Here is a 12821-nt window from a genome sequence, read left to right on the forward strand (position 1 = left end):
AACAAACGTGTTTGTTAAACAAAAGATTTTCTTGTTAAACTGAAGTGTGTAAATATTTCTTAATGTTTTTAGTATGGTCTTGACCTATAATTCATATTTTATATTAACATCTCATGTAATTCATATTTATATCTCAGATATTTCACTGAATCATTATCATTTTTTAAATTTTAGAGAACACTAAAGAAGGATGTTGGCCAACAAAATCAAACTAAATGGTATACCCTAAAAACTGGAAATGTTTATATATTCATTTATAAGGACAGTCACCCAGAAGAAAGATTAGAATATACTGTCTCTGGATCATGCTTTTTCTATAGCATTCTAGTAGCATTGAGGAGGAATATTAGCATGAAACCAAGAATAAGGAGATAAAATGTAGAGTCCCGAGGGAAGGGATCAACAAGTAGCTATTATGTATGAAAGTAGTAAGGCTTAGCTGCATTTGAAAAGGACCATTTCCAGAGCTGCAGTCTGAGATTCAGTCAGGACCACGTTCACTTGTGGTGTGTTGGGCAGAGTAGAGTCTAGTCTTGGGAAGGACATAGAGGTGACAGTTGTAGAGTCTGATGTGGGTCATGTTATCCATCTGTGAATGGAGGTTCTGGAAGCTATATAGCAATCAAGTAGGCACCAATCTTCTAACTGGGAATAAAAAAAAAAAAACCTTTTTCCTCTTTTCTAATCGTATTCCTCTTCCACTGCTTTGAGAGTAATTAATAGGGATATCAGGTAGATTTGAATCTAGAACAATTTAGCAATTTTACTCAGAAAGAGGCACTTAATAGCTATCTTGATTCACCTACAGTTTCTACTATTCAGTGCAGAAAACTTGGCTATTTCAAATTCTACCAATTTTGAAGTAAAAAAAGTCTTCAGAAGATTCCATGTAATTTGTCATTGTTTGTAAAGTAGAGGACCTTGTGGCAATTGAAATATGTCAAGTCTAGCCTTTTTGGCATTCTCAGGCTAGGTGGATTGTTATCAGTTATTAAAGCGTGCTTGTGCAAAGTAATAGCATATTCGTTTTCTATTACTGCATAACAAATGATCACAAAGTTAGTTGCTTAAAATGACACAAATTTCTCATCCCAAAGTTTTCTCAGAATTCCAGGTACAGGTTAGCTGAATCCTCTGCTTGGGTCTCACCAGGCTGAAATCAGTGTGACATATGGTGCTGCGATCTCATGTGAGGCTCAGGATTCTCTTCCGAATTCATTCAGGTTATTCCCAGAATTCAGTTTCTTGGGGTTGTAAGACTGAGAATTCTCATTTTCTTGCTGGCTGTTGGTTGGGGTCGCTCCATCATGCATCAATGGATTTACTGTTCCCTCATATTCACAGGTCCCACCATAGTTAAGGTAGCCATCTAAGAATTCTCCTAAGCCAAATAGGTAGTGGAGAAGACAGTGGTAAACATGAAATCAAATGCACTTTCCAAATTGACAGCTGCTACTCAATTCCAGCCAATCATTGCCACATGATAATCAAAAGCAATGCTGTAAGTCTAGAGTTTTATATTACATTTTCCAGTATTTAAATAGTACTAAGCATTCAGATGTCATGACTTTTAGACTAGGATAACATATAATACTGCTAATTATAGGAACTTAGTCATACCTTCATGGACTAGAGAGTGTTAGAGATCTAAAGAAAAAAATTATGTGAAGAAGAAAACATGAATATACACAAAACACAAAATGAAGGTGTTTTTTTTTGTTTTTGTCTGTGTGTATTTGTTTTTTTGTTTGTTTGTTTGTTTTTTAAGTGATTACCCTTTTAAGAGGAGGATGAGTTCTGAAATTGCCATTGAAAACTTCATGGAGAAAAAGTGAGTCTGAACTGAAACATGACATAATTAGATGTTCTAATATAGAGATCAGAAAACTACACCTCATGGCCTAAATCTGACCTCTGAGCTAAAACATTTTACATTTTAAATGTTTGAAAAATTATCAAATCAAGAATAATATTTCATGACATGTGAAAATCAGTAAAATTCAAATTTCTGTATTTACTAAAATGTCATTTGAATAGGGTCACACTCACTTGTTTATGTACTGTCTATGACTGCTTTAAGATATTACAATGGAGTAAGGTTGTTGCAACAGAGACCATGTGGCCAGCTGAAAACATTTAGTATCTAGCCCTGTACAGAAAAAAAACTGCAGAATTCTGTTCTAGTAGACAATGATGGGACATAGTTGAGTGCCAGTATTACACACACACACACACACACACACACACACATAGGAATATTAGTCATTACTCTTTCATATAACATTAACACCTGATGATAAAGCATAGCTTCTATATTCAGGGAAATAAGACAGTAAGGAAAATTCAGCATATATTAGAAGGTGACCCACTCTCCCTCCTGCTCAACTGACAAGGAAGCTAGCTTCTGCATGGTTCCCATAACACTCACTCACTCTGTATGTCACCAACTAATGCGGGTGTCCTATTGATGGCTGACCCACACCCTGTGCTGCCCTCAGTATCTCTCTCACTGTTGGGACTTCTCTAATTGCACCAATCTCATATATTCCCGACTTCTGAAGCTGTTTGAAATTCACTCTATATCAGATGTAGTGCTTTCTCTCTACTTACTGGCAATGGTGGATTAATTATATTAGTTTCTCAAAAGAAACAGAAATTTTAAATGACAGCTCTAAGTATGAGACAGTTTATGGAGGAGAACTTAAAGAAAACATCTGTGGATATCCCCTTTCTTTGGGAACATTGAGATACAAACAGTAGTGAACGAAATTCTCATTCTTCTTCTGGATATCTCATCTGGATATGATCCAGCCTTTCAGAAATATTCACATTAATGTGTTTTTTTGATTTAGTGACAAATATAGAATAACTGGAATGCCAAGACAGCCAACTTGGGTGTCCAACAAGTCAATATATCATGTTATAATTGTAACAGAACACACACATACACACACTGTTTTTGTTGAATAAATCTCTCTTATTTTAGTCATAAAAGATCATTATTTCTATAGTAAAATATAAATATCATTAAGCACATATAACCTTAAGGTGGAAAAAAAAGGTTATTGAAGAAAAACTCAAAATATCAACAAAATGTGGCCATAGGAAAGAGAAGGGTGTGTACGTGTGTGTGTGTGTGTGCGTGTCTAAGGATGGTATTAGGACTGAAGTCTCGGGGGTTAAAATTAATGGATAGTAAAATATTTAAACATGACTAAAGTTGGTCATCAGCTTTTTTTAAATGTGTTCTTATGTATAAATATAGTTCCCTAATTAATAGTTTGTTAATTAAAGGAATGTCGCTTCCTTAGTAAAAGACCTTATATTTTTTTAAAAGTGTTTTGTGAGGCTACAAGAATAAATTATCTTTCTTTTATTCTTTAATTTCCAAAGTTAATATGTAAATTATTTTTCAAAGGGAAAAACACACACACAATCTTTCTTGTTTTAAGAAGTTTCAAAGCAGACTCATATTTGGAATCATGAAACTTTAAAAATCATTTTAAGTTCTTTTTTTATGGATGCGAGTCTATCTTCAAATAACTAGTCCAGTTATTTTTCTACGGATATTTTGTTTGGGATTAGAGAAATTACCCACAGTCCCATCACCTGAAGAAAGATAAAGTCATAGAAGTATAGTCATATCATTGAATACTCCCCAGCAATAAAGGAATGAACCATTGACATATGTAACAACATAGATGACACCCAAAAGTATGTTGAAGGAAAGAGGAAGCCAGATTCAAAACTAGTCGATTATAGAAGTTTAAAAAGTAGCAACCTTTGGAAGACACTGAGGATTTGACTGAAAAGGTACAGGAGGGAATTTTCTGGCTTGATAGAAATTTGCTATAACCTGCTATAGTTGTAGAGCCATGTTCAATTATCAAAACTCCAACTGAAGACTTAAGATGCCTGCAGGTTGTTATATACATATAGATATAAAAGACTGGAAGGAAATGAAATAAAGTGGCTGTCTTGTTTATCATCTAAAAGTTGATAAAACTTAGTATCACTAAGTTTTCATTTGTTCTAATTTTTGCTATTTTATAATTTTTTATGAAAAAGTTTAATATATATTTATAAACATAAATATATATTTATACACACATATATTTGTAACTATAGATTTGAAGGACATATTTGTTGAATGAAACTAAGATTTTTGTCTTTCACTGCTGAGAAGAGAATATAAGAGTTCACTAGAGGATGTGCATAGAGAAGTGGAGATATCTGATTATTCCTTGCCTTTGGAGTTTAATCTTGTCATTGTTGTTGTGTGTTTGTTTATTTAATTTTTGCAGAGGGTTTTTTCTACCCCTATGATCTGACACTCAAACCTCTATTCAGCCCTCTCCTATAGATGCAGCCAGGATCAGATAACATGGACTGGTATATAGATCTTTAAAATCACCAGTATAAAAATGTTGAGAAAGAGACAGAAACAGAGGGAGATAAGGATATTGGAAACTGTAAATACATTTCTTCAGGAGTTTGCTTTAGAAAGGTATAGGAAAATAGAGAGTAGCTGGAGAAGGATGTAACAAGAAAAGATTTTAGTTTGTGTTTGTTTTTAATGCAATCAATTATATCAACTACTTTGTTCACTAGTACATTTTTAATAGTATATGATCAAATGAAAAATGAGGAGATATTCTCATTATGGAAATTTTATAAAATTACTAATTTTGTAGAATTCTTAAAAAATTGATTCTGGATTATCAGTAAGAACTTAACTTTAAAAAATCAAAAGAAAATATTTGAGAATAAGACTTAGACTGAACTATAATATACCATAATTTTTGTTTGTTTTGAGTAGTAAAGTACAAATGCACTTTTGTATATTTGGAATGTGAGGGATATATTCATCTTTTTGAAAATTAATAAAAGGCTTCAAATTTATCAACTACTTTGAGAGGCCAAAATTGTGTTTTCCACTATAATACAATAGCAGGAAAGGAAATAGAATTGTTATTCCTCCTATAACAACTTGCTAAATGTTTTATTGTAAAGCTTATTTGTTACATATAAGTCTGGTTACTTACACAGAACTAGATTAAGGATCCAAAAGACTGGATATCAGAAACCCAAAGTTTATATATCTTACTTCAACCAATTATTTATGGAAGAAATCCAGTGTACAACACACAAATTATGTTCTTCTCCAGATTCTTTTGGCCCAAACCTGCTCTTTGGTACTTAGCCACATATTCATTGGAAAATCCAGCCATCACATTCATTGAACTCACCACATTTGCCCTAATAACCAGTTTTCTTAGCCTCCTTGGAGCTAAGGTTTTAGCGCTGCTTGACCTCTTTGTGCCTACAACACAGCACATGTGTCCAACACAACCCAAACTATGGAGGCCAGAGTTTCTTCCATAACTTCTGGGCTCAGACTGCACTTGTAGGATGTGGACCTGGAATTTCCAACAGCTTCATAGGTGTACAACCTAGAAGTTTGGAGGAGTTAATACCCATGGGGGTAATACCCAATGGGAAGATGAGAAGGAAGTGGTAGATTAATCCCTCTTTCTTCTTCATCATGAAAGGTTCTTCCAAAGTACAATAGTCTGCATAGTTGTTCTGGAACACATCCTGCCAGAAGGAGCAACTAGCTGTGCTTTACTTGGAAAATGAGGTCAGCTTCATAAAACAACAAATTACCTTCTTTCTTGCTGTCTGTCTTGGTATTGCATCATACAATAAAGCTTAAGTGCATAAATTTTGTCTCAGGCTTTGTTTTCTAAGGAAAGTTGTCTAAGACATTTAGCAACAATAATCAGATGATAATAAGTCCTTGTGCTGGCAACTATTATGAAATAAATTGTTGTTTGGAGAGGAATCTCTGCATGTATCAAAAGAGATTAAGCATAACAGAAATAAAATATCAGCTAAGGTTTGGTTTTCTCTTTGAGTTGTGAAGAAGCTTAAGCTTCTATCATGATACTAATATATCAATTAGGTGAATTGCTATTAAAATTGTATGCATGTGACATCATATCACATATGTGACAATGTATATGTCAGATATTATAACATTCACTTGTGAAAAATAGCACAAGATAAAAGTGGTTCTCACAATTTTATCATGGTGTTATGTAATTAAGCCTAATAAATGATACGAAGAAGCATTAATTAAGGTATGCATAGGAATTATTTGATATGTATTTTATATATTGATATTTAAAATAAAGTTTTGACATAGTATAATGGATAACATCAAGGGATTTAAAATCTATTCTCAATCCTCTCCTTGGCTTAACTAATAAATATTAATGAGACCTTGAAGAAGTTACCTAACTTCTCTGGTTCTCAGTTTTCTCATTAATTAATAAAATTAATGAGTTAAAGCATATAAATTGAACCATATACTAACACATATATACGGAATCCAAAAAAAAAAAAAAAAAAAGGTCATGAAGAACCTAGGGGCAAGACAGGAATAAAGTCCCAGACCTACTAGAGAATGGACTTGAGGATACGGAGAGGGGGAAGGGTAAGCTGGGACAAAGTGAGAGAGTGACATGGACATATATACACTACCAAATGTAAAGTAGATAGCTAGTGGGAAGCAGCCGCATAGCACAGGGAGATCAGCTCAGTGCTTTGTGACCACCTAGAGGGGTGGGATAGGGCGGGTGGGAGGGAGGGAGATGCAAGAGGGAAGGGATATGGGGATATATGTATATGTATAACTGATTCACTTTGTTATAAAGCAGAAACTAACACACCATTGTAAGGCAATTATACTCCAATAAAGATGTTAAACAATAATAAAATGAAAAAATAAACCATATAAATTGAAAGGCCTCCTCCATGGCTAATATTGTGATGATCCATATTAATTAAGTAGCATTACTTGGGACAGTATAATGAAGTACATTGCTGATCGTCAAAGATCACAAATCTTTTCCCATATCAGTGTGGCTGCCTGTTCTAAAAGTACTGACTGTATTCAGAAATACTTTTTAAAGAATGTTAAATAAAATCAGTGAGGTAATTGATTATTATGCTCATTCTAGGTAACTAAGGCTATGCTGGGCCACGGAGAATAAAAACAGAAAGGGGGACATATTTAGTGTCGTTCAAGAAACATTTGTTGAATATCTATTGTGAGTAACACCTGTGTTTAATACTGATGAGTAGTTTACAAGAGAGAAGTGCCCCACCCTCAAGCCACTGGCACATTTAAATGACTCAGAATGGTGGCAAATGCCCTTAAGAGTTGTTAGTTGTTTCAGGAACAAAAGAGCTAGAATTCACTCAGGCTAAGAATGGAATGTGTTGTTCATATACTCTTAGAGAAATGTTGAACAACCAGGATGTGAAAAAGGCAGGTTGGAGTTCAGGAGCAACTGTTCTCATTCTCTTAATCATCTCTTCTTCACTCCATATTTTGCCATCCTTCTCTCTGACTGTAGCTGGTTTACTTTACAAGGGAGAAAACATGACTGTTCCGGGGCTGATGAATTATACATCTTACTGTTTAAGTAAGTCACTGGAGAGAGACTGACAAGCAGCAACCTGTTGTCTTTTGTCCAAGTCCAGAGCTCTTAAGAAAAGGTATAGTATCACTGCTTGGCTCAGATATACAACCAAGACTAATCAAATTCAGTCACAGATTAATCGACTTGTTTCAGGGCTGGATCTCTGGCCAATCAGAATGGATGCAGAGGGCTTTCCTGGTGGCTCAGTGGTTGAGAATCCGCCTGCCAATGCAGGGGACATGGGTTCGAACCCTGGTCCAGGACAATCCCACATGCCGTGAAGCAGCTAAGCCCGTGTGCCACAACTACTGAGGCTACACTCTAGAGCCTGCGAGCCACACCTACTGAGTCCCCATGCCACAACTACTGAAGCCCGCATGCCTAGAGCCCATGCTCTGCAACAAGAGAAGCCACCCAATGAGAAGCCCACACACTGCAATGAAGAGTAGCCCCCGGTTGCTGCAACCAGAGAAAGCCCGCACACAGTAACAAAGAGCCAACACAGCCAAAAATAAAAATAAATAAATAAATTTATTTGGAAAAAAAAAATCAAAAAAAAAAAAAAGAATGGATGCAGAGAGCACTGGAGAAGAGCCTGGAGAGGAACTGCCTTACCATGATTTGACTCTCCCGTTGCTAGGTCATGGTGTGATCCAGGGGATCCATGAGAAGGTTCATTTCAGCCAGGAACTAAGTAGGAAATTATGGGAGCACTGAACTTCAACATTTCATTCCATAAAAATAGCCATATTTTAGAAATTGGTATTAATAAAATAGTAATATTATTCCTAGGATAGGGAGTAATGGATTGAAAAAATGTATTTTATTGGGTACCTAAATAGCAAGTAACAAATATTACTTACTTACCAATAGCAAGTAAGTATTGGGTTGGCTAGGATTTTCACTTTCTTACATATGAGATTTGTTTATTTTTAATAGTCACTAGGTAGTAATTCTGGGGCCAAAAGACATAGTATCTGATTATTAGTGTAGTTTTATGATCTATTAAATTTGCTGTTCATAATGGAAAGTTGGCATGATCTGGGGAAATTAGCAATAAGGGCTTGTATTTTTTTCTTCAGTATATCTGTTTTCATAAGGTTGACTGACTATATAATCCAAATGTAGATAACTTAGTGTTCTTTAAATGCTCTTTGACTAATACCCATAATGATGAAAAGCTTCCTATGTTTTCTCTTAAATTCTCCTCATGGCATCTCAACAGCTTCTTTTTTTTTTTTTTTTTTTCAGTACACGGGCCTGTCACTGCTGTGGCCTCTCCCGTTGCGGAGCACAGGCTCCAGACGCGCAGGCTCAGCGGCCATGGCTCACAGGCCCAGCCACTCCGCGTCATGTGGGATCTTCCCAGACCGGGGCACGAACCCGTGTCCCCTGCATCGGCAGGCGGACTCTCAACCACTGCGCCACCAGGGAAGCCCTCAACAGCTTATTTTTGATCACTAAGAATACTGTAGCACAGCTATAGAAAATGTTTGTCTCATTAAAATGTACCCTTACTGCAAGTTCAGAGGATTGTAAGTGTATGTATAATTTTATTTCCACTGGGTGATTTTTGTAAGTGTATGAGCCATTCTCTCTAATGGAAAGTGCAATAGTAGGTACTTTAAATAAGCATTAATCTTAACAATACATTTGCAAGTTAGGTAAGCAACATGAAGCATGGAGCCATACTAAGTATTATCCACATTCATCCACCTTCACAGTCTGCAAAAGTAGAAATCACACATCACGAACAAAGGACATTTGTAAAAGGTATAACAGGGATATTTGTGATATATTTCCTTTCTGGTTGTCATAGGCATATGAAGCAAAAGCAAAGCACAAAACAAACTATTATTTAGAAAAAGAAACAATAAATTAAAATAAAATAACACAAGCAATATAAAATAATTGTCATGTAAGAGAAGAAATAAAGTATTAGGCTCCTTATTCAGATAATGACATTTGGATATTGACTCTACAAAAAATATTTACTGCCTCTAATCCCATTGCTACAAAGTTTCTTGTCTTCTGTACCATAATTGACATGCTATAACTTATTCTTGCCAAATAAATCAACTGAGATGGATCACTCATTTGTTTGGATGGAAGCTTAAAAACGAACAAAACCAAAAATCAAACCAAAGCAAACACCAAAAAAAAAAAAAAAAAAAAAAAGACTTTTTGGTTGTCAGCACTTCCATGAAGAAAGTGCTTTATTTACTTGCTTTATCTTATAATAAAACAAATTCTACTGAATTTTCTAAAAATGATGTTCTCTTAATGATGATTTATTTTTTCCATTTTGGACACAGAAAAAATTACTATAGGCCTCACTGTAGCTATTTAGAATCACTCAGAATATAATCTGTTTAAAACATATACAGAATATAGAAAAGGACACATCAATACTTAAATAACAAAAATAGGAATACAGTAAATTAGGCTGCATTTTACACTAGTCAATCACCAAGTTAAAAAATAACTTTGGGGCTTCCCTGGTGGCACAGTGGTTGAGAGTCTGCCTGCCGATGCAGGGGACATGAGTTCGTGCCCCAGTCCCGGAACATCCCACATGCCATGGAGTGGCTGGGCCCATGAGCCATAGCCACTGAGCCTGCACGTCTGGAGCCTGTGCTCTGAAACGGGAGAGGCCACAACAGTGAGAGGCCCGCGTACTGAAAAAATAATAATAATAATAATAACTTTGTATTTTTTAGCCATCTTCACTTCACAATTGGATTGAGGTCTACACTGATGTGCTTGATTGGGCAAAAATGAGTCATTAAGCCAGTAAATTAGCATTGAATCTAACCTTATTTATCTACCATGTGATTTTAGTTTATAAATCTATGTAATGCCAGCACTCAAACAGAAAACTTAGGTTCTTTGAATATACCGTCATCAATATTAACTGGTTTTATTTAAGGTGATTGTGTTTTTACATCTTTTGGAGTCATCCCCCATACTTTTTCATACTTCTTACATGAAATAAGGAATAGGCTTCTGAATAAAATTTTGTATTTTTCCATTATTAGAATAAAATGATAAATGTTTAGACAGTATGAAAAATGTGAGTCCAAGAAAAACTTAACTATCTTTACCTTGCCCTGGCATATTGTTCTTGTTGATTCAACACAATTTCAGTTTACAAAGACAAACTTTAAATATCTATCAAATATTTCAAAGACAGAAAAATAAGAATTTTAAAACATCATTCTTTTATAATAAGAATTTGAAATTTTATGCCTATAGCAGAATATGAAGTAAAATATTATATATAATCAGAGAAACTCACTATTAGAAGAAAAATTTTCTAGAAACACAATTTGAATAATAAAGTTAAAAGAGTCACAATATTCCTGAAAATTTGTCTATTGACAGATACATAATTGTTCACTCGTCAACTATCTCCCTACAATTTTTCTGTTTATTTTTTAATACTGTGTAATTTTAAAACCTCATCAAATTACGCCTAAAGTCATCAATTTCCTTAATATAGGACTAAAGCTTATTCAGAATTAGCATAATAAAATATTATACAACTTTTAACACCATCAGTATGAAACTGATGGTTATAGATATAACAAGTTAGTTTTGTAAGTCAATTTTGGAATTGCTTACATAAAGATACTATTGCTTTTGTTTATCTCTTGAAAATCTTGTGAAAACATTAATTGTCTATATTTAGTTCAAATTCAGTATCAGAACAGTATGACATATTGTGACATGTAGGCTGTCTATTTCACTTAACCCCTGAACCTTAATTCTATATCTATTGCTTCTTGCTGGATGCAAAAGCAAAATGGTCATGGTATCCATGGAATAACTGAGGATGAGCCATCAAACTTCAAGTACACAGCTGAATTCAGCCCTGAAGTGCCAGAGAAGCTAACTGAAGCTCGCTTAATGGGATCATGTCAAATGGTGAGAGTGCTGAGTGTTTGGATGGCCAGAGGCCCAACCTAGCTTCCCCAAGGAGACTATCCTCAGCAACAGAGCTACTTCGATGTTTGTCCTTTTCTGGAAAAAAAAGCTCAGTGCATTTAAAAACACATTTAGGCTTCTCTAATCTATATATTTGCAGAACGGATATATGGGTAAAGCAGAAGTGGTTGATCTTAGCCCTTTTAAATATGGATTACAAAGTTGCCAACTGAAGGCCCAAGGGGATGGAGGGTGAGGATGCAATCAGATTCAGTGCTAAAGAGGAGCTTTGTAATAAGCCAGCCTTTTTTTTTTTTTTTTTTTTTTTTTTTTGCTGTACGCGGGCCTCTCACTGCTGTGGCCTCTCCCGTTGCGGAGCACAGGCTCCGGACACACAGGCTCCGCGGCCATGGCTCGCGGGCCCAGCCGCTCCGCGGCATGTGGGATCTTCCGGGATCGGGGCACGAACCCGTGTCCCCTGCATCGGCAGGCGGACTCTCAACCACTGCGCCACCAGGGAAGCCCTAAGCCAGCCTTTTTGAACTTGAGGTTATTAAATAAACAAACAAAAAACAATGTCGGGTAAAAATTAAGAGATCTAAAATTAAAGTGATTGAATGTATATTGGAAAAGGATAAAATTTAACAAAATATTGTGAGAAAGGTAATGTGAGTCAAAATTTACTGAGGTCTGAGCAGTCAAATAGAGTAAAGAGATAAATAAGATGGAATATGTCAAATATATCTGCAAGGAGGACAGAGAATTACGTGCAAAACCATGGAGAATTTTGCATGCTAAGTCCATGTGGGGCTATATTCCTGTTTAAAGAAACCCTTTAAGAACTCTTTTTTTTCTATCCAAATTTGACTATTCACTGTTCTGCCAACATCCCTTGAGTATTTCTACCACTGAATCTTAGCCCACTACTCCTTTCGTGGTAAGAATCATGAAAGGTAAGAATAGAAACTTCTATTCTTTGAAGTTTACTTCAAAATTATCATTCACATCAAGCCAACTCCAACCACCCCTGGGAGTCAGCAGAAACCCACCTCTTTGAAAATTTTAGTTGTTACTCTGTGCCCTCTATCTGGAACTCTTTTCTTATCTCCCTTTGAATTGTTAGTTATCTTTGTATGCACTAGTTCCATTTTGGACATGTTTGCTTAAAGTGTTTGCATGACATCCAGGTGAAGATGTCAGCCAACAACTACGAATGTGAGAATGAAACTCCAGGTGATTTTAGAGTCAAAAAAGCAGTCTGTAGCTCTATTCAAGTCCTAATGGAAACTGTGCGAGTGAGCTGTATTGCAAGGAAATAAATACAAAGAAAGGCAGCTAAAGGTTCACACAGTCCTTCAGAAGAGGTTTTTCCGGGATGGTAAGAATTACAAGAAGTCCAGGCCA

The sequence above is a fragment of the Mesoplodon mirus genome (genome assembly GCF_964341445.2).
Source record: "Mesoplodon mirus genome assembly, chromosome: 2".
In the NCBI taxonomy this organism is placed as follows: Eukaryota; Metazoa; Chordata; class Mammalia; order Artiodactyla; family Ziphiidae; genus Mesoplodon; species Mesoplodon mirus.